Source organism: Somniosus microcephalus, chromosome 1 (assembly GCF_052327205.1).
Source record: "Somniosus microcephalus isolate GS21.2 chromosome 1, FLI_Smic_1.0, whole genome shotgun sequence".
Lineage (NCBI taxonomy): Eukaryota > Metazoa > Chordata > Chondrichthyes > Squaliformes > Somniosidae > Somniosus > Somniosus microcephalus.
This window is the reverse complement of record NC_140987.1, coordinates 86,719,621-86,747,507: the sequence shown is the minus strand read 5'-3', so window position 1 is coordinate 86,747,507 and position 27,887 is coordinate 86,719,621. Positions and strand designations below refer to the sequence as shown.

At 50.7% G+C, this 27,887-nt stretch overlaps 1 long non-coding RNA gene across 1 annotated transcript; it reads right to left on the bottom strand.

Annotated features, from left to right (window-relative positions):
• Positions 1-511: 511 nt before the first annotated feature.
• LOC147124225 (uncharacterized) lies at positions 512-27,887 on the bottom strand. The gene is made up of 3 exons (XR_015079691.1): positions 27,776-27,887; positions 16,052-16,203; positions 512-3,492 (listed from the first exon to the last, which is right to left on the bottom strand). It is a non-coding gene; the product is annotated as an uncharacterized LOC147124225 (long non-coding RNA).

Sequence of the window (27,887 nt, the reverse complement as noted above, 5' to 3'; positions counted from 1 at the left end):
CTCTTTCCGACATGGAAGCAGTACAAATTCAAATGTAAAGATGGAAATTCTTTAACAATTGCAACATCATAGCAGCTGTTGAAGTTAATTTTTAACTTCACCCTGCAAGTTTATATCCGATCGCAAGAACTTTCAAAAAGTTCCCTAATCAGAATATAAGGTCCTTTCTTCTGCTGGGACACCAAAAACCACAGAATTCCGATGACTCATCCTGAAAGAGCTTATAAATATACTAGGCTCCGGATGAGATATCTTGTTTTGAACAGTCAACTTCCTGACATAACAACAAAGGTTAAAATATATATTTTCAAAAAAAATGGATATACCAGTAACAAAAATTGGTTACTGGGGAATTCTTTGCTACAAGGCAATTTTGGTCCTAAAATTCCTTTGTTAGTGAAATACAGGAATGATGGAATACCTGTTATTCTCCATAATTAACGATCTGTTAAAATCACAGGATTACGTGACTCTGACACAAGCAGGATGCAATTTTGTGAGTAGGTTTTTACTTTCAAAGAAAAACATTCTTCTTTTTTCTTAAAAGAGGAATTTCGCCCCCTCTACACATGTTTCTTTTGTCAGATATATTGTATGCATTTGTCATACACGGTAATCATTTCATAAGTAAGTGTCTTTTTAATCTTTAGATCAGTTATGTTTAGGTTTAGGGGCACTTGGATGGTTTGAGAATATTACTTTCCCTACTAAGAATACAAAGAGATTGTCGAATGCCCATGTCAGCGCCTCACAGTTCATTGATGGGTATATTATTTCTGATGTACAGGTAAAGGTGGAAAATAAATTTCCGACTCGATAAAACAATTGGCTTTGGTGTCGCTGTGTGATAGTGTCAGAATTCCCACTCATGATCACCATCCGACTCAGTAGTGATGCTCACCACTGCCTAATAGCTTGTCAACACTCAGGCCGGAATTTTCTCCAGGGAGGCGGGTTGGGGGAGGGGCCTGAGTTGCATGTGAGGCCTCGGATTCCCACCCGCAGCCAGCCAAATTGAGAGGCCGGATGGCTGCGGGCGGGTAGGCCTGCGAATGCGAGGGGCCGGCCTGGTGGGGCGGGGGGCTGGGGAGTCGGCATTCGAGAATCGGGGGGGGTGAGGTGGTCGGCCGGGTATCGGGGATAGGCAGGGGGGTGGTCGGCTGGGGATCATGGGGATCGGGGATCGGGGATAGGCAGGGGGGTGGTTGGCTGGAGAATCGGCAGGGGGGGAAAAATGATCGGGGCGAGCCACCGGAGGATTGTGGCTGGTCTCAGCATCATCGGTGGGGTGGGGTGGGGAGGCCTCATGATGGGGATCAGAGGCCTCGTGAGGGGGTCTCCGATCGCGGTGGGTGGGTTAGGCAGGGACCCTGGATCCAGGAGGTAGGTATAAAGCCACTTAGCTCCTGGATACAGCAGCCCCCACCTTGGTTTGACGAATTGTGTGAAACTCGCCCAGAGGCAGTTAAATTCAAAATGGACGGGGGAAAAGAGGCTTCTAGACTCATTACAATATTTAAAGTAAGGTAACACTCCCTGGCAGCGGGTTGGATGCCCTCCGGCCTGCGGCAAAACCGGAAGTGGTCGGGTTGGAGGCGGGACCAGGGCGCGAATCCCATTTTTATCAATTTAACTGCCCACACGCTCCAAACCCACCCGATTTTTATGGGGAAAATCCTGGCCTCACTGTCGAGGCACACTCATAAAGATTGGCCACTTCTGTGAGAAGTGCAGTTACGGTGGAATTGTGCCCCAACAGGACTCCTCCGGGAATGAAATGGAAATAAGCAGAGAGGAAAAAAAATTACATAGAAATCTTACTACCCACATTCATTATGAATGTACTCAAATTCTGGAGGCTGAGGTAAACTTAATGAAGAGCAGGATTTTTTGAACACTCGCTCCCACTTCTGATCTCATGCTGTTGTCCTACATTGCTGACCTACACTGGCTTCCGGTCCGGCAACTACTCAATTTTAAAAGTCTCATCCTTGTTTTCAAATCCCTCCATAGCCTCGCCCCTCCCTATCTCTGTAACCTCCTCCAGTCTTACAACCCCTCGAGACCTCTGCGCTCCTCCAATTCTGTCCTTTTGTGCATCCCCAATTTTAACTGCTTCACCATTGGCGGCTGTGCCTTCAACTGCCTAGGCCCTAAGCTCTGGAATTCCCTCCCTAAACCTCTCCGTCTCTCTACCTCTCTTTCCTCTTTTAAGGCATTTTTTAAAACCTACCTCTTTTCTGTCCTAATATCTTTTTGTGGCTTGGTGTCAAAGTTTGTATGATATCGCTCCTTTGAAGCATCTTGGGACATTTTACTACGTTAAAGGCACGATATAAATGCAAGTTGTTGTTGTTGCTGTCCCAGGGTTTCTGAAAAGCACAGAGCCAGTGGCAACAAGCAACAGACAGCAACAAGAATACGTAAGGCTGCATGTTCTTAACCTCAGCTTCTGTTACAAACACGGCAATACCTTCATGGTGGCAGGATGAGAACATTTTTTTTTAATTCATTGATGGGATGTGGGCGTCACTGGCTAGGCCTGCATTTAGTGCCCATCCCTAATTGCCCTTGAGAAGATGGTGGTGAGCCGCCTTCTTGAACCGCTGCAGTCCATATGGTGTAGGTACACCCACAATGCTGTTAGGAAGGGAGTTCCAGGATTTTGGCCCAGCGACAGTGAAGAAACGGCGATACTGGTCCAAGTCAGGATGGTGTGTGGCTTGGAGGGGAACTTGTAGGTGGTGATGTTCCCATGCGTCTGCTGCCCTTGTCCTTCTAAGTGGTAAAGGTCGCGGGTTTGGAAGGTGCTGTTGAAGGAGCTTTGGCGAGTTGCTGCAGTGCATCTTGTAGATGGTACACACTGCAGCCACAGTGCACCGGTGGTGGAGGGAGTGAATGTTGAAGGTGGTGGATGGAGTGCCAATCAAGCGGGCTGCTTTATCCTGAATGGTGTCGAGCTTCTTGAGTGTTGTTGGAGCTGCACTCATCCAGGCAAGTGGAGAGTATTCCATCACACTCCTGACTTGTGCCTTATAGATGGTGGAAAGGTATTGGGGAGTCAGGAGGTGAGGCAGTCGCCGCAGAATTCCCAGCCTCTGGCCTGCTCTTGTAGCCACAGTATTTATATGACTGGTCCAGTTCAGTTTCTGATCAATGGTAACCCCCAGGATGTTGATATTGGGGGATTCAGTGATGGTAATACCATTGAATGTCAAGGGGAGATGGTTAGAGTCTCGCTTGTTGGAGATGGTCATTGCCTGGCACTTGTGTGGTGCGAATGTTACTTGCCACTTGTCAGCCCAAGTCTGAACATTGTCCAGGTCTTGCTGCATATGGACACGGACTGCGTCAGTATCTGACGAGTCTCGAATGGTGCTGAACAGTGTGCAATCATCAGTGAACATCCCCACTTCTGACCTTATGATGGAGAGAAGGTCATTGATGAAACAGCTGAAGCTGAAGAAACACTCAAGCTTCCTTAATTCGCACCTGAGCATTGGGAAAAAAACACAGCGCATTTGTGAGACACTGCACCTTTAACTGGCATTCAATGAATAGCACAACTGATTGAGGAAACTCCCCAGAAATGAGCAACAAACTGAAAACTCTGCCATTATCCACCATACTCTGGAGCATTTGTGACTAATGCTTTCTGTTAAAGATCCAACACTAAAGTCTCATGTTTTCAGCTTTGACATGGAATGGATTTTTTCAGCATTTGTCATGCAAAGATTTTTTGTGGGCAATATCAAGCTTTAGTCAGTGGAAACACAAGGGCACAACAGTCCAGAGAGGGTAAATAGGCGTCAACTTGTAACCGTTCCCCCTCCCGCTCAATATGCATTTTCACATATGGCTGGTGTTTGTCTCCAAGGAAAACTCAGCCAAGTAGAGTGCTGTATAGCCTGTCAAGACTTTAAACACTAGTATTGTCCATCATGGTTGTCTCCTGAAAATGGTGACAGGAGAAATGCATTGCTGTCACTATCAGTTATTACTCTATCAGGTTCCAAATGGTAAATTAGTATCTACAGGGATATCTAGGCCTTCGGGTTCCAATTCCCCTTCCCATATGCAGGTAGTAATCTAATGTAAAACATCATGCTTGCTATTTTCTCACATGCATGCTTTACCAAGAACCCATAAGGTGTAAATCCTACGAATAAATGTAGGATAATTGTTCAGAACATTTAATTTGGATCTGCCTGTTTTCTTTGTCATCTAAAGTATGTAACCCTCTGCAGTTATAAATGGTCCACAAGTATAAGGAAGCTTATTCTTAAGTCTGCATTAACTACAACTAATAACTGTCATCATAACAAATAGCGGGTGAAGAATTGGTCCGATCACAATGTGTTGCAACATCATAAATACATTCAAAAAGAAAGTATTTTCAATGTCACTGTGGCTAGTGATTTGAGTAATTCTTCCCTCGTGTTAGAAAGAATAGCATTACTGCTGATTGGCAATGTGGCCTTTCAATCTCCCGAATATACTGTAAAACACAGCTGGGGTTGGGAGGGTGAGAAAAAAAAGTCATTATTTTTTCTATGCAGACGTCTTGTATAAATACAAATATTTTAAAAACTTATTTTTAAGCTAAACACAGGAAAAATATTTCATAATAAGTGTGGTAAACCACTGTTATAGTTATCACTGTATATTGTTCTCACTGTTCTCACTGTCACATCACTACACGAGGTCGCCTCTTGTCGCACTGTTATACCTGGGCTGACCACCTCCGACTCCGCCCATTACCTGCCCAGGTATAAAGGTAGCTGACTGGCTAGTATTCCTCCCTGTTGGATCGGATCACCCACGAGGGTGGGCTCTGTTATTTAGCCAATAAAAACCTTCAGTTACGTTCTTAACTCGTCGCCTTTTATTGGACTAATTGATAGGCATATCAATTTTATTGGCTAAATTTTAAAGATGTCTGATAATGAACAGCAACAGCAAGGAGCTCACCCAGCAGCACAGCAACAGCAGCCTCCAGACAACGGGCCACACCAGCCGGCTTGGCTGCAAGCCTTGAAACCACCATACCTGGATCTAAACCCACAGGCACCAAACTCAGCCAACGACTTCAAACACTGGCTGGACTGCTTCGAATCGTACCTGGAGGAAGCCGTCGTCCCTCAGAGATCCAAACTAAGAGTCCTGAAAGCCCAAGCGAGCCCGAGAGTATATACACTCATCCAGGACATGACTACGTACGACGACGCCATCAACCTACTGAAACAGCAGTACCGGAGCCCGGTAAACTACATGTACACTAGGCATCTCTTAAGATCTCGCCAGCAACAGCCAGGAGAATCGATAGCTGAATTTTCACGAGCGCTGAGACAACTCGGCAGGAACTGTGACTTTAAAGCGGTGACGGCTACTGCGAACATGGAAGACAATGTCCGCGACGCCTTGGTGAGAGGCCTACGTTCCGACTACACACGGCAAAGACTGCTTGAAGCTAAGGACATAGACCTGGACAAGGCCGAAGCCCTCGCCCTCACCCTAGAGGCCACCCAGCAAGACCAGGAAGCGTTTGCCAGGTACTATTCGCGACCCTGGGACTCGGGCCCGACCCCCACCCCACCACCCTTCACAGCGCTGCCCCCGGGACCTACCTCAGCGTCTGCATCACGGATCCGACCGGGCCCGCTAGCCCCGGTACTGGCCCCGACATCAGGCAACCCCGATCGGGCCGCTGGCTGCTTCTTTTGCGGCCAGGAGAAGCATCCGAGGTCGCGCTGCCCAGCCAAAAACTCGACCTGCAAAACCTGCCTCAAGAAAGGCCACTTCTCCAAGGCCTGCAGAAGCAAATCCTCAGAAGCCAGCAGTGCCTCATGCGAACCCTGGGGGCGGCCATCTTTGTGCGGGGCAGCCGAAGCCTGCAGAGCCTCATGGGAAAACCAGGGGCGGCCATCTTTGTGCGGGGCAGCCGAAGCCTGCAGAGCCTCATGGGAAAACCAGGGGCGGCCATCTTTGTGCGGGGCAGCCGAAGCCTGCAGAGCCTCATGGGAACAGCAGGGGCGGCCATCTTTGTGCGGGGCAAACGATTTAAACAGAGCCTCATGTGAACTACGGGGGCCGCCATCTTCGCCGCCATCTTGTCATGACAACGACGCGCTCATCTACACCCTAGCTTCCGTGACCCTGGATCAAGCCCGCCCGCACCACCTGGCCAGCTCAATGATGGACATCAAAGTCAACGGCCACGCCACGACCTGCCTGTTCGACAGCGGAAGCACGGAGAGCTTCATCCACCCAGACACGGTGAGCCACTACTCCCTCCCCGTCCTGCCAACGCGCAGCCGCATCTCGATGGCATCGAGGTCGCACGCCACAGACATCAGCGGCTACTGTGTCGTGACATTGTCGGTTAAAGGGACAGAGTATAAAAATTTTAAACTCCTCGTACTCCCCCAGCTGTGCGCTGCCGTCATACTAGGGCTGGACTTCCAATCCCACCTCCAAAGTGTAACCCTAGCATACGGTGGACCCCTCCCCCCACTCACAGTCGACAACCAGCGAAAGTTAAACCGCCCACCGCGTAACACCTGCAGCCTATCCACCCTCAAGGTACCGCCACCTTCCCTGTTCGCTAACCTCACCCCCGACTGCAAACCTGTCGCTACTAAGAGCAGGCGGTACAGCGCTGGGGACAGAGCCTTCATTAGCTCTGAGGTGCAGCGACTCCTGAAAGAGGGCATTATTGAGGGGAGCAGCAGCCCCTGGCGTGCCCAGGTGGTGGTAGTCAAGACCGGCGACAAAAATCACCTGGTTATCGACTACAGCCAGACCATAAACAGATACACCCAGCTGGACGCATACCCCCTCCCCCGCATATCGGACATGGTCAATGAGATTGCACAATACCGCGTATTCTCGACCATCGACCTCAAGTCGGCCTACCACCAACTCCCCATCAGCCCGGAGGACAGCCAGTACACCGCCTTCGAGGCGAATGGCCGCCTCTACCAATTCCTTAGGGTCCCCTTTGGTGTCACCAACGGGGTCTCGGTTTTCCAACGGGAGATGGACCGGATGGTTGACCAGAACGGACTACAGGCCACTTTCCCCTATCTCGATAACGTCACCATCTGCGGCCGCAACCGGCAGGACCATGACGTGAATCTGGAGAAATTCCTCCGTACGGCCCAACGGCTGAACCTCACCTACAATAAGGAGAAATGCGTGTTTAACACAGCGCGCCTTGCCATCCTTGGCTGTGTAGTAGAGAACGGAGTCATCGGCCCCGACCCCGAAAGAATGCGCCCCCTCATGGAGCTACCCCTCCCCCACTGTCCAAAAGCACTTAGGAGAACCCTGGGGCTTTTCGCCTACTATGCCCAATGGGTACCCAATTATGCGGACAAAGCCAGACCCCTCCTGAAAACCACATCCTTCCCCCTCACGGAAGAGGCGTGCGCGGCCTTCTCCCTCATTAAGGGAGACATAGCCAAGGCCACAATGCACGCAGTGGATGAGTCAATCCCCTTCCAAGTGGAGAGCGATGCATCCGACTTCGCCCTAGCCGCTACCCTTAACCAGGAGGGTAGGCCGGTAGCCTTCTTCTCAAGGACCCTACAGGGCCCCGAGACCCGACACTCGTCGGTCGAGAAGGAAGCCCAGGCAATTGTGGAGGCAGTACGGCGCTGGAGGCACTACTTGGCAGGCAAACGATTTACCCTCCTCACCGACCAACGCTCGGTTGCCTTCATGTTTAATAACAAGCTGAGGGGCAAGATCAAGAACGACAAAATCTTGAGGTGGAGAATCGAGCTTTCCACCTATGATTATGAGATCTTGTACCGGCCCGGTAAACTGAACGACCCCCCTGATGCTCTTTCACGCATTACATGCGCCAGCGCGCAAAGTGATAGACTTCAGACCCTCCACAATGACCTCTGCCACCCCGGAGTCACCAGACTCTACCATTTCATTAAGGCCCGCAACCTGCCATACTCCATCGAGGAGGTCAGGACCATGACCAGGAACTGCCAGATCTGTGCTGAGTGCAAACCGCACTTCTATAAGCCGGACAGAGCAAGCCTGATCAAGGCCACCCGCCCCTTCGAGCGTCTGAGCATCGACTTCAAGGGGCCCCTACCGTCATCCGACCGTAATGTGTACTTCCTCAACATCGTTGATGAGTACTCCCGTTTCCCCTTTGCCTTCCCCTGCCCAGACATGACCAGTAACACGGTCATTAAATGCCTGAACAAACTCTTCGCCTTGTTCGGGTTCCCGAACTATATACATAGTGACCGGGGCGCCTCCTTCATGAGCGAGGAACTCCGTCAGTTCCTATTGGAGAGGGGTATTGCAGCAAGCAGGACCACCAGCTACAACCCCCGAGGGAACGGCCAGGTGGAAAGAGAGAACGCGACGGTATGGAAGGCCACCCTCTTAGCCTTAAAGTCTAAGGGCCTCCCAACCTCCCGCTGGCAAGAGGTCCTCCCGATTGCGCTGCACTCCATCCGGTCACTACTTTGCACTGCCATTAACACCACCCCCCATGCTCGAATGTTTGTCTTCCCCAGGAAGTCGACTACGGGAACCACCCTACCAACCTGGCTGACCTCTCCGGGACCCGTCTTGCTGCGAAAGCACGTGAGGGCCCATAAAACGGACCCCCTGGTCGAGAAGGTGAACCTCCTGCACGCCAACCCCCAGTACGCCTATGTGGCTTACCCAGACGGACGGGAGGACACTGTCTCCTTATGAGACCTCGCACCCTCACCCCCCCCTCCCAACCCCCCGAGTCCAGCCGAGGTAGACGGCATGCCGGAACCCCACGAGCCTTTGCCGACTACGCAGACACCAGCTTTAACACCGGATAATGTAACACCGCCGCTGCGACGATCGGAGAGGCTAACGAAGCCTCCGGACAGACTGACATACCAGAGCTGGTAATACACTTCACCCCGCCGGACTCTAATCTAAACAAGGGGTGAATGTGGTAAACCACTGTTATAGTTATCACTGTATATTGTTCTCACTGTTCTCACTGTCACATCACTACACGAGGTCGCCTCTTGTCGCACTGTTATACCTGGGCTGACCACCTCCGACTCCGCCCATTACCTGCCCAGGTATAAAGGTAGCTGACTGGCTAGTATTCCTCCCTGTTGGATCGGATCACCCACGAGGGTGGGCTCTGTTATTTAGCCAATAAAAACCTTCAGTTACGTTCTTAACTCGTCGCCTTTTATTGGACTAATTGATAGGCATATCAATAAGTACCTGTGGTTAATATTGCTGGAATATAGAGTTACCCTCCTTATTTAACCCAATATTCTTTCTGTTATGAACAATAAGGCAAATACATTCAATTCATTAGCATCAGGTACAGAAACTAAACAGAATCTCCCAAGTCAGTCTAGTTCACTCTTCATTAGGTATACAGTTCCAAATGTTTATTCTGAAATTGAAGACTTGGGTACAATGGAAAAGTGTTAATATTTTGACATCTCACAGAGATACAGAATATTGGAGTATCAATATGCTGTGTCACATCATGGCAAGATTACCTACAAATAAATTAAGCTAGTGGAATATACATTTTAATACAAGTGGGTGTTTTTTTTAAATTCAGATTATCGTACCAAGAGCAAACATGTGTTGTAAATATAAAATAAAATACTGTTGCGAAAAATAAATAAAAACAGCTGTGATTCCCAATACAGTGAGTTCCCAATCCCAGACTTGCTGTTAAGGAAGGTGCCAAGGAGAGGCCAGATGCTTCCACACAGAGAAGGAAAATCAAAGGGAAAGTAAGCTCAAAGATTCTCGTAGACCTCCCTGTAGCCATTTGCAACTGATATTTGGTAGTCGCTCAGAATCGGCTTCTTCTTCCTGGTGGGTAATGAAAAAGGAGGGGGGAGAAAACAATACAAACATGACAGCAACAAAAATAAAAAATGTTGGGCTAGAAATTCAGTATAGCCACTTTTGGGGCGGTAAAGTCGGGCGGTCGCTAAAGTTAGCGCCCGCCGGAAACTACAGGTCACTTCGCCGAAATTCAGTAGATCTGGCCAAGAGTTTGGGCGAGCGCTGAAACTGGCGTTGCACTCCTATCTTCAGGCGCTAAGCCGGCGGTGCGGACTGATAACGCCGAGGCCGGGCGCAGCGCAGGTGCGGTCATGTTTTGATTGACAGCAGACACCCTGACGCCGGCCAGCTCTTAAAGGGGGAAGGGTCGACTTTGTCTGCAGCCACGCCCTGGATAGTGGAGCCCTGCAGCTAGGCCTGAACACTGCTGGTGGACCCAAATAGCGCCTGAAGCCATGGAGAAGGCCCGTGAACGAGCGCAGCGCTTCTCCCAGCATGCTTTGAGGGTGCTGGTTAGGGGGTTGGAAAGGTACAAAGAGATCTTGTGCCCGGACAGTGGCAAGAAGGCTCCCAGGAGGCAGTACAGGAGAGCCTGGAGGAAAATCGCCCACAGGGTGTCAGTCAACAGCGATGTCCCCAGGACTGGTGACCAATGCCGCAAGAAGTACAACGACCTCATTCGGATGGTCAAGGTGAGTACCCTTTCCAGTGTCCTCCTCATCCTTGCATGTGCACCTCACATTATGGGCAAAGGGACCTCAAAGGCCTAATGGCCAGCCCTCCTCCCGCAGCTATGGCACTGGCATGATCCTCAATAGCACTTTCTGCACTTAACACACTGGCCAAGCTATTCGACCATGGGAGGCAGTGCACACAACAACAGGGCACCACACTGGCCAAGCTATTCCACCATGGGAGGCAGTGCACACAACAACAGGCCACCACACTGGCCAAGCTATTCCACCATGGGAGGCAGTGCACACAACAACAGGGCACCACACTGGCCAAGCTATTCCACCATGGGAGGCAGTGCACACAACAACAGGCCACCACACTGGCCAAGCTATTCCACCATGGGAGGCAGTGCACACAACAACAGGCCACCACAATGTACTTAGAGGCCGTCCTTTCTCTTGCAGGCCAAGATGGCCCAGAATTTGAAGAGCCAGAATGTCACCGGGGGAGGCCGTGCCCAGTTCCAGGAGCTCAGTGAGCTGGAGGAGAGCGTGGCTCGACTCATGCGTGGCCGGGTGGTTGGCCCTGTTGCCATTGGAGATGCCAACCCTGTGCTGCGACCCAATGGTAAGGAGATGACCGTTTGGACCTCTCTCGTTCCCCTAGCGCATCAGATCTACATCCTTTGCCACTGTCCGACCAATGCGCTGAATGCCACCACTCATGCCTCCCTCGCTGATGCCCTGTCCTCACTGTAAAGCTACTCTTGTGCCTTCCTACTTTCAGCTGGTGAGGAGGAGGTCCCTGAAGCAGAGAGTGCCAGACCCTCGGAAGAGGAGCACGACGAGGACCAACAGGAAGGCGGCACATCGGGGGAAGCATCATCTGCGCCAGGGGATGGCAATGGAGGGGACACGTCTTGCCTGGAGGAGAGCCAGGGGGAAGTGTTGCAGGGGGGTGTAGCTCCTGGGCCCAGTGCCGTCCAGGCACGCGGGAAGGGTCGGGCAGAACGGCGGCCTTCTCCCCAGAGGGGGGAAGTGTTGCAGGGGAGGGCAGTTGCTGGGCCCAGTGGTGTCCAGGCACGCGGGAAGGGTCGGCCAGCTCGGCGGCCTTCTCCCCAGAGGGAGAGTCCGGCCTCCAGTCCGGAGACGGACCTCGCCCAGGAGGTGCGCCTCCTTGATCAAATGTCGGTGGATTCGGAGCGGCGCCACAAGGAGTTCATGGGGGTTGTGGGACAGTTGCCTCAGGCCATTGAGTCCCTGGCTCATAGTGTGGCCGCTTTCGGGGAATCACAGGCCAGGGGTGTTGAGCAACTCGCGGCAGCACATGCCAGGGGTGTTGACCAACTCGCGGCAGCACAGGACAGGGTTGTCGAGCAACTCGCGGCAGCACAGGACAGGGGTGTTCACCAACTCGCGGCAGCGCAGGACAGGGGTGTCCACCAACTCGCGGCAGCGCAGGACGCGAGTCGCGAGTTCATGAGTGGTGCCGTGCAGACACTCACTGATCTGATGCGGGCACAGACCAGGGCAGTTCGGGCACTCACTTCTGCCACACTCGCTGTGTCGCGGAAGCATCGCCAGGGCACCCGCCGCCCTGCTGCAGCACAGCGGTCTGGCCTCCACCAGATTGCTGCGCTTGCTGCACTGCCAGCCCGGCCGAGTGCCAGTGTCTCTGGCGAACAGCGAGCGCGTGCCATCAGCCAGCTTGCCCCCATTGCTGCAGCCGCCACTGCAACTCCCCCAGCCAAGGTGCGACGAGCTGCTGCAGAGACTGATGCTGCGCAGCCACAGCTGCAGCAGTCAGCAGCCGGCCCCTCCAGGGCCGGACCTCGTCTAGGCCGACCCCCAAGGGCATCTGCCGTCACGCATTCTGCCCCTCAGGAGCCTTCCCCCAGCCTTGCAACACCCACAGGGCCCAGGTTGAGGCGGAGCAACAGGTCAGGCAGGGGCCGCACAAGGCTGCACAAGGACTCGCCCTCTCGGCACACCCAGTAGAGTATGGTGGCAACGGTGTTTTTTATATGGGGGTGTTTGTGTTGTGGGGGGGCCTTCTTTTGGTAAGGCCGAGGATGAAGGCCAATGGTTTTTTATATGGGGGTGTTTGTGTTCTGTTGTGGGGGGGCTTCTTTTGGTAAGGCCGAGGATGAAGGCCAATTGGATAGGCAAGTTTTGTTATTCCTCCCCAGGTTGTGGGAGTGAGATATTCTTTTCACAGTTTTTTGGGGGGTGTTGTCTGTTTTTCTGTTTCATGTGGGAAGGGCCCTGAGTTTGTTAAATAAAGCTTTTTATTTATTCAGCTTGTCCAGGTGTCATGTTTCCAGTGGTTGTTGCGTTAAGCGGCTGAGAGCTTGCGGAGTGGCTGCATTCAGGTGCGTTCATTGCCACAAGCCATTCCCTGACAGGGGGCCTAGAAGTGTCGTTCAATAAGCCGCCGGCGGACGGCCCTTGGACCTTGTGGCTCCCTCCTGGCCTGGTACTCCTCCTCCTCCTCCTCCTCCTCATGGTCCTCCTGCGCGTCCTCCTGAGGTGGTGGTGCTACGTCAGGTGGCAGTGCCTGAGTCCTGCGGATAGCCAGGTTGTGCAGCATGCAGCAAACGACGACGAACTGGGAGACTCTATCCGGCGAATACTGTAGAGATCCGCCGGAGCGATCCAGGCAGCGGAACCGTTGCTTGAGGACGCCAATCATTTGCTCTATGATGTTCCTTGTGGCTTGATGGCTTTCGTTGTATGCCTCCTCCGCAGGGGTCCTGGGCGCGTGGAGCGGGGTCATGAGTCATGTACACAAAGGGTAGCCCTTGTCCCCAATAAGCCATCCCCTTGGTGGAGGCTGTGCCTCGAACATGTCAGCCACAGTAGTCTGGCGCAGGATAAATGCATCGTGGCTGCTTCCTGGAAAGCGGGCATTGACAGCTAGGATGCGCTGCCTGTGGTCACACACCAGCTGTACATTGAGGGAATGGTAGCCCTTCCGGTTGCGGTAATCGTCAGCATTGTCGATAGGTGCCCGCATAGCCACATGCGTGCAGTCAATGGCGCCCTGCACCATGGGGAAGTCCGCGATCCTGCCAAATCTGACTGCACGCTGCTCCTGCCTCTCTAGGGTCATGGGGAAGGAGATGAATTGGTGTCTCCTCGCGAAAAGGGCATCGGTGACCTGCCGGATGCAGCGATGCGCGGCGAACTGGGAGATGTTCGCTATGTCCCCAGCAGCGGCTTGGAAGGAGCCGCTTGCATAAAAGTTCAGAGCCACCGTGACCTTCACTTCCACCGAGAGAGACGTCCTGCACATCAGCTGCGGACGCAGATCTCGGTGAAGCAGCTGGCAGATCTCTGCAACCACCTCCCTTCTGAAGCGCAGCCTCTTAACACACTGCGCGGCAGTCATGGTGAGATAGGACACCTGCTGCCGGTATTCCCTGAGTGGGTAAGGCCTACGTTGCCGACGCCTGATGGCCCCTCTGCGTCTAGGCATGGCTGGCCCTCTCACACAGCGTCTGCGAGCCCTTCGCACATAATGCTGCAACTGAGGGTTGCCACCCCATACAGCCCCCATAATAAACTTGCAAACAGTGAAATCACAATGAATCAAATTTCCAAGCTCTGGCCAGAAGCCAAAAATACCTCTACTATGTTGTCCCAAATCAGTAAGCTCTGTTCCTTGGTCTCTGTCCAGAAATCCAAAGCACTAAAGTCATTGCAGCAAAATGGCTGGGCTTTATAGGTCAGTGTAAGTGCCCTTTAATTAGCGCTCCCCGAGGCCCGCAGGGCCTCTGTTGCGTTCCACTTCACAGTTCTTAACAGCGCCACGCCCACATTGGGCGGGCGCCACTGAATTTCCGGTTTGGGGCGCACAAACAGCGTTGCACGACGAAATGACGTCATAAGCTGCGCGCGCAGCTGAGCGGGCGCAAACACTTTGCGCCGGCGCTAAATGACAACTGAAGTTGGGCGTAGGCGCAGTTCGTTCTGCGCCCGGGCGCTAAGTGCCTAGCGCTGGAAATCTACCCCTCTTATGGCGTTAACGGCTGGCGAACGCAACTGAATTTCTAGGCCGTTAATTTTTATGGAGACTCAATTATCTTCTCTGCTGACCTTAAAATTTCTAGTCGCATTAAACTGCAAGGGCATCAATTTGGGAGAAAATACATAGAGTTCCACTTTGGGCACAATCGGCGATCCGGGCGCAAATTGAGTCCAAAATTGGGGCTGTTTTGAAGTGTATTGTTTTTGAGTTTCCACTCAAACTCATTTGCATAGCGCCGAATGCAAAACCTGCCATGAACCAGCGCAATCGGGCAGTGCTTTAAAACCTAATTTTTTTAAAACATTTGCTTCAAAAAATATTTCATAATTTCTTAACGCGAGCGGGCTTGATGACGTCACGCATGGGCCCAATCAGCTCAGGTATTTAAAGAAGCGATGCAAAGATGACTGTTGGAGGTTGGAGAGACATTGGTGGGAGAGAGGGCAGTTTGTTTTTAGAGAGATTTGTTTGTTTGTAGAGAGATTGGTTTTGTTGCAGAAGAAAAAATGCAGTCTCAGCACCGGAAAGTTGCCCTTAGATTTAGCGATGCCTCCCTGGAACTCCTGCTGCAAGGATTAGGGCTCGCAGGGAGGTCCTATTCCCTGCTGACGGGAGGAAGAGGCCAGCCGTAGACACCAAGGCTGGAGATAGTGTAAGAAGTGAGCAGCAGGAGTGTGGTGGCAAGGTCCTGGATACAGTGCAGGAAGAGATTTAATGACCTCATGGGGTCAGGAAGGGTGAGTACAATGCCACATTCAACTACACCCTGACGTGCGTGTCACCCCAACCCCCTCACTCTGCTTTCCTCACGTGCCTGTCTGTCTATGCACTTCCTCACGTCCCCATCTGACCATCCACCACTGACATTTATCCTCATCTTAATGCAATGTCATGCCTCTCCCTCATAGTCACCCTCTACAGATGCTGCCTATCCATCCGTTCCACTTATTCCATGATTCTCACTCAAAGGTCTCTTGTTTCCTACCTTGCAGGAGCATAGGGCACAGAACACCCGGGAGAGGCAGAGAACCAGCAATGGCCCACCAGTCATAACCACGCTGCCTGCAGCAGAGGAGGAGGTGCGGGAGATCAGCGGAATATCTACATTGGTGGCAGTGGGAGATGGAGAGATGAGGATCTCTCAGCTATCTGGTGACTGAATTAAATATCACACAGCCACATGGCATACAACAGTCACTCATGTTGACTTGATGTCAGCGGCCAGTGAAATATGATCATGTGCATGATGTTCACTTACAACAGTCTTACCATGACAGTTCTAATTCATGTACTCTCCCACAGGCCCATCAAGTGTCCAGCCAGAGGAGGAAGAAGACTCCTCAGAGGAGGTCGTCGACACTAACCCTAACCCGAACCCTTACCCTAACCCTAAATGCAGAGGAGGTCGCTGACACTGAGGACGCACCATTACAGGACGCACGCACACCAAGAACCAGCACAGATACACACACGTCGGTGGGGCCATTAAGTCAGAAAGTAGTGTTGTCACCTGGTGTCTCACACATTGCATGTGAGCAAGAGCCGATGGTGCAGACAGGGACAGCAGTGGAGGGTCCTTGTCGGAGGGTGCCGGATGCTCCCAGCTCTGCTCAGCTGGACGAAGATGCTGAACCTCTGGGGCCGTCAACAAAGAGGATGATTCTGGAGGAGCAACAAAAAATGCGTGAGGCTCTGGCAGGGAGAATGGAGGAGTCCATCTCCAGCATGACTGGCATGATGTCGCAGGCCATGGCTATGATGTGTTCGTCCATGGAAAGGGAGGCCACCTGCATGGACCACCAAACACAACATTCAAACAAGTGCATGCTTGCTCTCATCAACAGCTTTCACACCTGAATGCCACCTTAACAAGAATGGATAGAAACCTCATGGCCCCACTGATGTGCAGCAAAGTGCTCTCCAGCTCCTTGCTAGCAGGGAAGTACGGGTGGGTCATGAGAGGGATGATGGTGAAAGGGGACATGGCAGTGGGGACTCTGCTCAAAACGTTTCCACTTTTCCCCCGTTGCCCCGCACATCAGTCAGAGCCCCACATGCTGCCTCGTGTCCCGATGGCCGAGTCTGCCCCTGCACAGGTGCAGGTGGGGCAGTCTTTGGCAGGGCCCTTGCGGGCTCCAAAACCCAGAGGACGTTGGCCAAAAGCATCTCAGCAGTCAGAGCAGGGAAGAGAGCAGCCTGCCTCTACCTCTGCTGAAACCACAGGGGTTGCATGATGTAGAAGTGGGAGGAAGAGGAAGATGAAAGGTCTATATGCACAAGGGTATGCATGTTGGTGTGTTAGGCAATATTGTACTGTTAAGGTTATGTTATTTGGAGGCACATAAAATAATTTCTTTGCACCATTTTCCCTTCTTGCCCATTTTTGCCTGCTACCTGGCAAGTGGCCTTGTCACTTGTAATGAATGGTAAGACATGACCTAGCTGCGAGCAATAGGTGTCTGTGGCAGGAACAGTTTGGTCATTTTAGGACTGCTTTGTGGTTAGAGGGTGAAAGTTGGTTCAGTATCTGGGTGCCAGATGTGTGCACTGGTGCAACCTAATTAAATTGTGTCATTATGAGGCCATCCCGGGCAGCAATGTGCGCCACTGCTGGTGCAAAGTCCACATCAAGCTCCTCCTCCTTCTTCTGTTTCTCCTCCTCCGAAGACGCTCTGCACCTTGCTCCTCCAGCAGCTCCAATCCTCATTGCTGCGCTCTGTTGTGCAGAGCACTGCATACCACAATCATTCTGGAGACCCTGGCTGGTCCATATCAAAGGGCTCCTCCAGATCTGTCCAGGCATCTGAAGCGCATCTTCAGCATCCTGATTGCTTGCTCTATTACATATCACGTCGTCATTTGGCTTTGATTGTAGGGCTCTTCAGCCTCATTGTTTAACCTCCTCAAGGGTGTCATCAACGACGTCTTCAGTGCACACCCCTTGTCTCCAAGTAGCCAGCGGTAAATCTGGTTGGAGGTGCAAAGAGCTGAGGGAAAGTTGACTGGCGCAAGACAACAAAAACAACAACTTGTATTTATATAGCGCCTTTAAACATAGTAAAACGTCCCAAGACGAATTAATCATGACAGCGTCGGCGGGAATCTCGAGCAGCAGAGCGGGGCTATAAAAGGCCCCAGAGACCAGGTAAGGCCTCACAGCGTCGGCGGGAAACTCGAGCGGCAGAGCGGGGCTATAAAAGGCTCCAGAGACTAGGTAAGGCCTCACAGCGTCGGCGGGAATCTCGAGCGGCAGAGCAGGGCTATAAAAGGCTCCAGAGACTAGGTAAGGCCTCACAGCGTCGGCGGGAATCTCGAGCGGCAGAGCAGGGCTATAAAAGACCCCAGAGACCAGGTAAGGCCTCACAGCGTCGGCGGGAATCTCGAGCGGCAGAGCGGGGCTATAAAAGGCCCCAGAGACCAGGTAAGGCCTCACAGCGTCGGCGGGAATCTCGAGCGGCAGAGCGGGGCTATAAAAGGCCCCAGAGACCAGGTAAGGCCTCACAGCGTCGGCGGGAATCTCGAGCGGCAGAGCAGGGCTATAAAAGGCTCCAGAGACCAGGTAAGGCCTCACAGCGTCGGCGGGAATCTCGAGCGGCAGAGCGGGGCTATAAAAGGCCCCAGAGACCAGGTAAGGCCTCACAGTGTCGGCGGGAATCTCGAGCGGCAGAGCGGGGCTATAAAAGACCCCAGAGACCAGGTAAGGCCTCACAGCGTCGGCGGGAATCTCGAGCGGCAGAGCGGGGCTATAAAAGGCCCCAGAGACTAGGTAAGGCCTCACAGCGTCGGCGGGAATCTCGAGCGGCAGAGCGGGGCTATAAAAGGCCCCAGAGACCAGGTAAGGCCTCACAGCGTCGGCGGGAATCTCGAGCGGCAGAGCAGGGCTATAAAAGGCCCCAGAGACTAGGTAAGGCCTCACAGCATCGGCGGGAATCTCGAGCGGCAGAGCGGGGCTATAAAAGGCCCCAGAGACCAGGTAAGGCCTCACAGTGTCGGCGGGAATCTCGAGCGGCAGAGCGGGGCTATAAAAGGCCCCAGAGACTAGGTAAGGCCTCACAGCGTCGGCAGGAATCTCGAGCGGCAGAGCGGGGCTATAAAAGGCCCCAGAGACCAGGTAAGGCCTCACAGCGTCGGCGGGAATCTCGAGCGGCAGAGCGGGGCTATAAAAGGCCCCAGAGACCAGGTAAGGCCTCACAGCGTCGGCGGAAATCTCGAGCGGCAGAGCGGGGCTATAAAAGGCCCAGAGACCAGGTAAGGCCTCACAGCGTCAGCGGGAAACTCGAGCGGCAGAGCGGGGCTATAAAAGGCCCCAGAGACCAGGTAAGGCCTCACAGCGTCGGCGGGAATCTCGAGCGGCAGAGCGGGGCTATAAAAGGCTCCAGAGACCAGGTAGGCCTCACAGTCTCCGAACTCGGAACTCGGAGGGAAGGAGAGAGGTAAAAAGTAATCCAAGTGTGACGTCACCAGAAAGCGGGTAAATGATTGGTTGGTATTTCTCTCTTTTTTAAGCTTAAACTCTGGTTTATAGTTTCTACGGTGCGATATTCATCATCTAGAATCGGAGCAGAGGGTATTTAAAAATATTAATAAATTTAATTAATTACATAGAATGGGAGATCAGGTGATGTGTTGCTGCTGCAATATGTGGGAGCTGGTGGACACCATTGATGCTCACGGTGATCACATTTGCAGTAAGTGTTGGCTGCTCGAGGAATTCCAGCTCCGTGTTGAAGAGCTGGAGTCCGAGCTTCAAACACTGAGACACATCAGGGAGGGGGAGAGTTACCTGGACCCTGTGTATCAGGAGGTAGTCACACCAATTAGATTAATTAATTCAGATGTAGTCCGTGGCCAGGGTCAGGATGGTGTGACTAGAAGTGAGGCAGGTACGGGGATCCAGGAGGTAGTGTTGGAGGAGCCGCAGCCCTTGCTCTTGTCCAACAGGTTTGAGGCTCTTACTCCCTGTGAGGATGGGAACAGGGACTGCGGGGAGGATGAGCAACCTGGCCACAGCACCGTGGAGTGGGGGGCCATTCAAGTGGGGGGAGTTAAAAGAAATGTTGTAGTGGTAGGGGATAGTGTCGTTAGGGGGATAGATAGAGTTCTTTGCCGCCGAGAGCGAGAGTCCCAAAGGCTGTGTTGCCTGCCTGGTGCCAGGGTTAAGGACATCTCCTCTGGGCTGGAGAGAAACTTGGAGTGGGAGGGGGAGGATCCAGTTGTCATGGTCCATGTTGGTACCAACGACATAGATAGGACAAGGAAGGAGGCTCTGCTGAGGGAGTTTGAGCAGCTAGGGGCCAAATTAAAAAGCAGAACCACAAGGGTAATAATCTCTGGATTACTACCTGAGCCACGTGCAAATTTGGCTAGGGTAAATAAAATTAGAGAGTTAAATGCGTGGCTCAAAGACTGGTGTGGGAGAAATGGGTTTTGCTTCCTGGGACACTGGCATCAGTACTGGGACAGGAAAGAGCTGTTCCATTGGGACGGACTTCACTTGGCCAGTGCTGGGACTAGAATCCTGGCGAATCGAATAACTAGGGCTGTAGAGAGGGCATTAAACTAATTAGTTGGGGGGAGGTTTTAAGAGAGCGAAAAATAAAAATGACAGCGGAGAAGGCAATAGAGCAAGATAGCAGTGGGGGAATTAAAAACCAGAGCGTGTCAGGAAGGGACAGAATGTATAATGATAAAGGTAAAGTAGTAAAAGGGGTAAAAGCAGGAATAAATTGTCAGAAAACATATTTGAAAGTTCTTTATCTGAATGCATGCAGCATTCATAACAAAATTGACGAGTTGACGGTACAAATAACTACACATGGGTATGATCTGGTGGCCATTACGGAAACATGGCTGCAAGATAATCATGACTGGGAACTAAACATACAAGGGTATTTGACAATTAGGAAGGACAGACAGGAAGGAAAGGGAGGTGGGGTTGCTATGTTAATCAAGGGTGGAATCACTGCAATAGTCAGAAATGATATTGGGTCAAAGGATCAGGATAGTGAAACAGTTTGGGTGGAGATAAGGAATAATAAGGGGAAAAAGTCACTAGTGGGTGTAGTCTATAGGCCTCCTAACAGTTGCAACTTTGCAACTCTGTTGGTCGGAGTATAAATCAGGAAATAGTTGGAGCTTGTAATAAGGGAACAGCTATAATCATGGGGGATTTTAACTTTCATATTGACTGGACTAATCAAATTGGGCATGGCAGCATTGAGGAAGAGTTCATAGAGTGTATTAGGGATGGGTTCCTTGAGCAGTATGTAACTGAACCAACCAGGGGGCAGGCAATCTTAGATCTGGTCCTGTGTAATGAGACAGGATTAATAAAAAATGTCCTAGTAAAGGATCCCCTTGGAATGAGTGACCATAATATGGTTGAATTCCAAATTCAGTTTGAGGGTGAGAGAGTTGGATCTCAAACCAGCGTACTAAGCTTAAATAAAGGAGACTATGAAGGTATGAGAGTAGAATTGACTAAAGTGGACTGGGAAAACAGATTAAAGTGTAAGATGGTACAAGAGCAGTGGTCTACATTCAAGGAGATATTTCACATCTTTCAAGATAAATATATTCCACTGAGGAAAAAGGGGAGTAAAAGAAAAGACAGCTATCCGTGGCTTAGTAAAGTAATAAAGGATAGTATTCGACTGAAAACAAGGGCATATAAAGTAGCCAAATCTAGTGGGAGGATAGAAGATTGGGAAGCATTTAAAAGCCAGCAAACAATAACTAAAAGATTAATTAAGAAAGGGAAGATAGATTGTGAAAGTAAACTAGCAAAAAATATAAAAACAGATAGCAAGAGTTTCTACAGCTATATAAAAAGAAAAAGGGTGGCTAAAGTGAATGTTGGTCCCTTAGAGGATGGGACCAGGAAACTAGTGGTGGGGAACATGGAGATGGCAAAGACGCTGAACAAATATTTTGTATCAGTCTTTACAGTAGAGGACACTAAAAATATCCCAACACTGGACAAACAGGGGCAATGGGGGGGGGGGAGGAGCTAAACATGATTAAAATCACTAAGGAGATGGTACTCAGTAAAATAATGGGACTTAAGGCGGATAAATCCCCCGGACCTGATGGCCTACATCCTAGGGTCTTGAGAGAAGTGGCGGTAGGGATTGTGGATGTATTGGTGATCATTTTACAGAACTCCCTGGACTCAGGAAAGGTCCCGGCAGATTGGAAAACTGCTAATGTAACACCCTTATTTAAGAAGGGAAGTAGACAAAAAGCTGGAAACTATAGACCAGTTAGCCTAACATCTGTGGTTGGCAAAATGTTGGAGTCCATTATTAAGGAAACAGTAACAGAGCATTTGGATAAACATAATTTAATAGGACAGAGTCAGCATGGTTTTACGAAGGGGAAGTCATGTTTGACAAATTTGCTCGAATTCTTTGAGGATGTAACATACAGGGTGGATAAAGGGGAACCAGTGGATGTAGTGTATTTGGACTTCCAAAAGGCATTTGACAAGGTTCTACACAAAAGATTACTGATCAAGATAAAAAATCACGGGATGGGGGTAATATACTGGCATGGGTAGAAGATTGGCTATCTAACAGAAAACAAAGAGTTGGGATAAATGGTTCATTCTCGGGCTGGCAATCAGTAACTAGTGGTGTTCCGCAGGGGTCAGTGCTGGGACCCCAACTCTTTACAATCTATATTAACAATTTGGAGGAAGGGACCGAGTGCAACATATCCAAGTTTGCCGACGATACAAAGATGGGAGGGAAAGCAATGAGTGAGGAGGACATAAAAAACCTGCAAAAGGACATAGACAGGCTAAGTGAGTGGGCAGAGATTTGGCAGATGCAATATAATGTTGGAAAGTGTGAGGTTATGCACTTTGGCAGAAAAAACCAAAGAGCAAGTTATTATCTAAATGGAGAGAAACTGCAAAGTGCTACAGTACAAAGGGATCTGGGGGTCCTGGTGCATGAAACACAAAAAGTTAGTATGCAGGTGCAGCAGGTGATCAGGAAGGCCAATGGAATCTTGGCTTTTATTGCAAGGGGGATGGAGTATAAAAACAGGGAAGTCTTGCTGCAGTTATACAGGGTATTGGTGAGGCCACACCTGGAATACTGCGTGCAGTTTTGGTTTCCATATTTAAGAAAAGATATACTTGCTCTCGAGGCGGTTCAGAGAAGGTTCACTCGGTTGATTCCGGAGATGAGGGGGTTGACATATGAGGAAAGGTTGAGTAGGTTGGGACTCTACTCATTGGAGTTCAGAAGAATGAGAGGCGATCTTATCGAAACATATAAGATTGTGAGGGGGCTTGGTCGGGTGGATGTGGTGAGAATATTTCCACTGATGGGTGAGACTAGAACTAGGGGGCATAATCTTAGAATAAGGGGCTGCCCTTTCAAAACTGAGATGAGGAGAAACTTCTTCACTCAGAGGGTAGTAAATCTATGGAATTTGCTACCCCAGAGAGCTGTGGAAGCTGCAACTTTAAATAAATTTAAAATGGAGATAGACATTTTCCTAGCAGATAAGGGAATTAGGGGTTACGGGGAGAGGGCAGGGAAGTGGACGTGAGTCTAGATTCAGATCAGCCATGATCCTATTGAATGGCGGAGCAGGCCCGAGGGGCTGTATGGCCTACTCCTGCTCCTACTTCTTATGTTCTTATGTTCTTATGAATCTGGCATACACATAGAATCATAGAATCATTACAGCACAGTAGGAGGCCATTCGGCGCATCGAACCCGTGCCGGCTCTCTGTAAGAGCACTACAGCTAGTCCCAATCCGCTGCCCTTTCTCTGTAGCCCTGCAATTCTTTTTCATTTGGGTACTTATCCAATTCCCTTTTGAAAGCCACAATTGAATCTGCCTCCACCACACGTTCAGGCAGTGCATTCCAGATCCTAACCACTCGCTGCATAAATGTTTTTTTCCTCATGTCGCCTTTGGTTCTTTTGCCAATCACCTTAAATCTGTGTCCTCTGGTTCTCGGCCCTTTCGCCAATGGGAACAGTTTCTCTCTATCTACTCTGTCTAGACCCCTCATGACTTTGAAGATTACACATGCATGATGATCTTTTTGTGGTTGCAGACGAGCGGCACATTGATGGAGTGGAAGCACTTACAGTTCACAAACACTCCTGGGTGATCTGGGGTGCCTTGGTGGTCACATGTGTGCAGTCGATGATGCCCTGCACTTGTGGGAAGCCAGTCAGAGCTGCCAACCCGAGCGCACGCTCATTCTGACTGGCTTCATCGGTGGCAAAGTGTACATAACTGCCTGCACTGGCATAAATACACTGGCTGATACATTTGTGGATGGCCGACTGCGAAATCCTGCAAATGTCTCCTGCAGATCCCTGGAAGGAGCCTGAGGCGAAGAAGTTGAGGGCGGTGGTCACTTTGACAATCACTGGTAACGCGTGTTCACAAGGTCCACTTGGCAGCAGGTCTTCTTCTAGCAAGCTATAAATGTCTGCCACGACCTGACATGATAGCCTGAGCCTCCTGAGGCACTGGTGTTCAGTCATGTCCAGGAAGCTGATCCTCTGCCTTATTATCCTGTGTTGGGGGTATCGCCTCCTGCGAGCTGCCATCCTGTGTTCATCGCCTCTCTCCTGTGGAGCGGCAGGTCGGTGAGGAAAAGGCTGCTGCTGTTCCTGCTGGTACTGCTGGTATTGTTGCTGCTGGTGCTCATCTCAATCCTCATCTGAGGTCCAAGGTGAGAATGCATAAGCGGCACTCATGCTGATCTGATATATGACAGATGTAAAGTGCAGCTCAAATGCACAATTCTCCAATGTATTGAGAGCGACTTCCAATATAGTGAGAGTGACCTCCAAAGTTGTAGATATCACCTGCAAACTCCTGAAAGCAAACTCTCAGAACAAGTGTTGTGATCAAAAGCCTTACCCTTAAGCAAGGAAGTAGGTGTGAGGTCTCAGTATTTATAGGAATTTTTGACTGTCATTTGTTCAGTACCCTCAATTGCCGCTCTGCTCTTGCCTTGCTTTCACTGGCGAGGTTCAGGAGAGCCGGGAATCCCGTGGACACACAGTAAATTTCAAACCCCAGGTAAAAAAGTTTCTTAATCGCTTCTTAACTAGCTGTTAATTGCTTTAAATAGCTAACCTGCCTCTTCCGAGGGGGTTTCTCACTCGCTGCCAAACACGCTCCAGTTAAATACAGAAGCCAGCAGGTTGAAGCTGGCTTCCCGACGCGCTGTCAATTTCAGCGCTTTTAATCTCCCACCTGCTTCCAAACCCACTCACTCTTTGATGTGTCTTGTACACCATCTGTGAGTAACCTGATTTTAAATCACTGGAAATGATTTCTGAATAATATAAAGAACCATTTCCAAGTTATATTGGGTACAGTAGTCAGTTTCTTATTACATTTTTAAAAATTAAATTCAAAATCTTTTAAAACGTGCCTAGTAGTATTCTTGCGCCCAAAAGAACTAGCTTAATTTTTAGAGCCTTCTCAAAAGCCTGCAAACGAGTGCAATTAGCGGAAACGCCCAATGGTGATTAATTCAACCTGGGGTCGTGACCAGATTTGTGGGCAGGGCCAGTTTCCAATGCAAAGTTCTTTAAACCAGCACAAAAGATCACAGAACCTCGATGCGCACTGGATGTAATTTGCACTTAAAATTCCGCGATCTTTCGTGCCAATTATGACGATTTTGTGCAAGTTTCAGCGAAAGAACCAGCACAACCAAGCAGAAACTCTACTCCAGGGGCTTTACTGTTCTCACGATGATTATTCATGGTGCTCAGTAACCAGAACATCATTGCCAAAAATCACCAGAATTGCAAAACAAAATATTGTACAGCACAACAACTGGGCTAGACTATAGGCTTTCAAACTGTAGTCTACCCACCCTAGGGGGTCTGTGGGGATTCTTGGGAGGAAGAGTCTGTGAGGCCAGACATACTGGGGGTGATTTTCACTCAGAAGTCGGGAAGGAGGCGGGACGACAACTTTTGGGGTTGTAGTCCTGAGATGCGGCCAATCCACGCGATTTTAACTTGATTGACCTTGTTGAGCCCGCCCAGCGGGCTCAGCAGGCCAATTAAGGGCCACCCAGCAACAGGTGACGTCACAGACTGAAATCTTATCTGTCAAGACGTCTTGACAAATGAAATATTAGTGTTTCACAGCTGTTTGAAGCTGTCAAACACTGACAGTCTTACTTCTAACATGAGTCCTTCTACACAGACTCAGTTAGAAATCTCACCGGCACAGAAAGCTGCAGGCTGTCACTTTTGACAGTTCGCAGCCATTCTGCTTTCTGTGCCAGTTAGATGATGGACTCCCGAAACCTAGAGGAAGGAAGGCTGAAAAGGTAAGTAAAGGTAATTTAAACTTCTTTACACACTTTAGACACATCAAACACACTTACCTTTGCACTCATGCACCCATCACTCACCTGAACAATGACATCTCCACCCCTCCAAGTCCTTCAACCCGACGGCCCGACTCCTCTAACTTGACGTGGTTTGGAGCCGTCGGGAATCCCACACTTCAAGCTTTAAAATAGGGATTAGGCTAAAAACTGCCTGTTAACTACCTGTTAACAGGCAGTTAATTATCACTAATCCCTTCCCGCTTCGGGTAGGCGGGTCCCAGTGCGGGGCGGGTACCCGCCTCCTTTGAAACTTACATGGAGGCGGGTTGGGGGCGGGATGGTGTCGGGATCCCCGAATTTGGGACTTTAACCCCCCGCACGCCTCCAATCTCGACTCCACGGATCAGTTAAAATCGAGGCCACTGTGTACTGCAAGTAGAATGTCTCAGGAACTCTGTACTCTAGAGGGGCAATTTCCTTGCATCAGGTGGGGAGCCTCAACGACTGAGAACACATATCAGAAATTCTGGCACACACTGGATTTGCTGACGTGTTCTAGGTGGGTGAGGCTCCCTGGTAGAAGCATAAAGTCAGATAATCAGCCTTTATATTTTCTGCTTTACTTTCCTGTATTTTTTGACTTTACTAGCACATTCTTCCATTGCTGTATATATGTTAAATTAAAACATATATTTTGCGAAGGTTTTTCTTTGAGTAGCTGACACTGGCCAGAAATTCCCCATAAAAAACAGGTGGATTTGGAGCCTGGGGGCAGTTAAATTGTTAAAAATGGGATTCCCGACCTGATCCCACCTCCAACCCGCCCACTTCGGTTTTGCCGGAGGCGGGACGGTGGGTGGGCGGCCAACCCACTCCTAGAAGGCGATACCATAATTTAAATATTGTAATGAGGCTAGAAGCCTCCATTTTCCCCTCCAATTAATTTTTAACTGCCTGTGGACGGGTTTCACACAATTCATGAGACCCGGTATTAAACCGAGGCAGGGACTGCTGCATCCAGGAAGTAAGTGGCTTTATACCTACCTCCTGGATCCAGGGTCCCGACCTTATTCATCCCCTGGAATTGGAGAACCCCCTCACGAGGCCTTCGATCGCCTCCCCAGGCCTCCACCGCCCCCCCAATGATGATGATGAGGCCGGCCCCGATCCTCCAGTCCCCCTGTCGATCCTCCGCCCCCGTGATCCTCGATGCCCCCCGTGATCCCTGACCAGCCCCCCATCGCCTGCCGATCCCTGATCCCCATCCGATCCCTCAACTCCCCCACCCCGCCAAACCTCTCTCCCCCCTCCCGATTGCTGACCCCCAACTACCCTGCCAATCCCTGTCCCACCCCCCCCCCCCGCTGATTGACGACCCCCTTCCCGATTCCCGACTCCACCCCACCGCTAATCCCTGACCCCCCTCCCGCGATCCCTCCCCCGGACTGACCCCTCACAACTGAGGCCTACCTGCCCGCAGCCAGCCAGTCTCTCAAGCTGGCTGGCTGCGGGCGGGAAACCGAGGCCTCACATTTAAATTAGGCCCTGCCGGGAAAGTTGGCCTCCCGGGTTTCCCGCCCACCTCAGACCCCACCTGCCCCCACCCGCCTGCCCGAACAAAATTCCGGCCACTGTTTTTCAGAAGGTGGAACGTTGGTTGGGGGTGGGGAGGGCGTGATGCGGCGCGGGGGCAGGGTGCGTGGGGGTGGCATGGGCGGGGGAGGTTCATGAAATGTGTCAATATTCACAGGAGGTCCCAGCACGGAGAAGTTTGAAAACAACTGTCCTAGGCTGTAACACAGGAATAGGGTACTGAAGGTTCCACAAACGCAAGAGTGAAACTTGTGCCATTTATGTAAATCGTCAACATTAGGTTAAAGTTATCTTTCACTCACTTGCTACCAGCTGCTTTGTTCTTGATCTGCAGTGCTGTGTAATTTTAGTACTTACAAGTGGTCATAGTGCTGTAAAATCTGTTAGGGCTTTAAAAACTGGCATTAACCACTG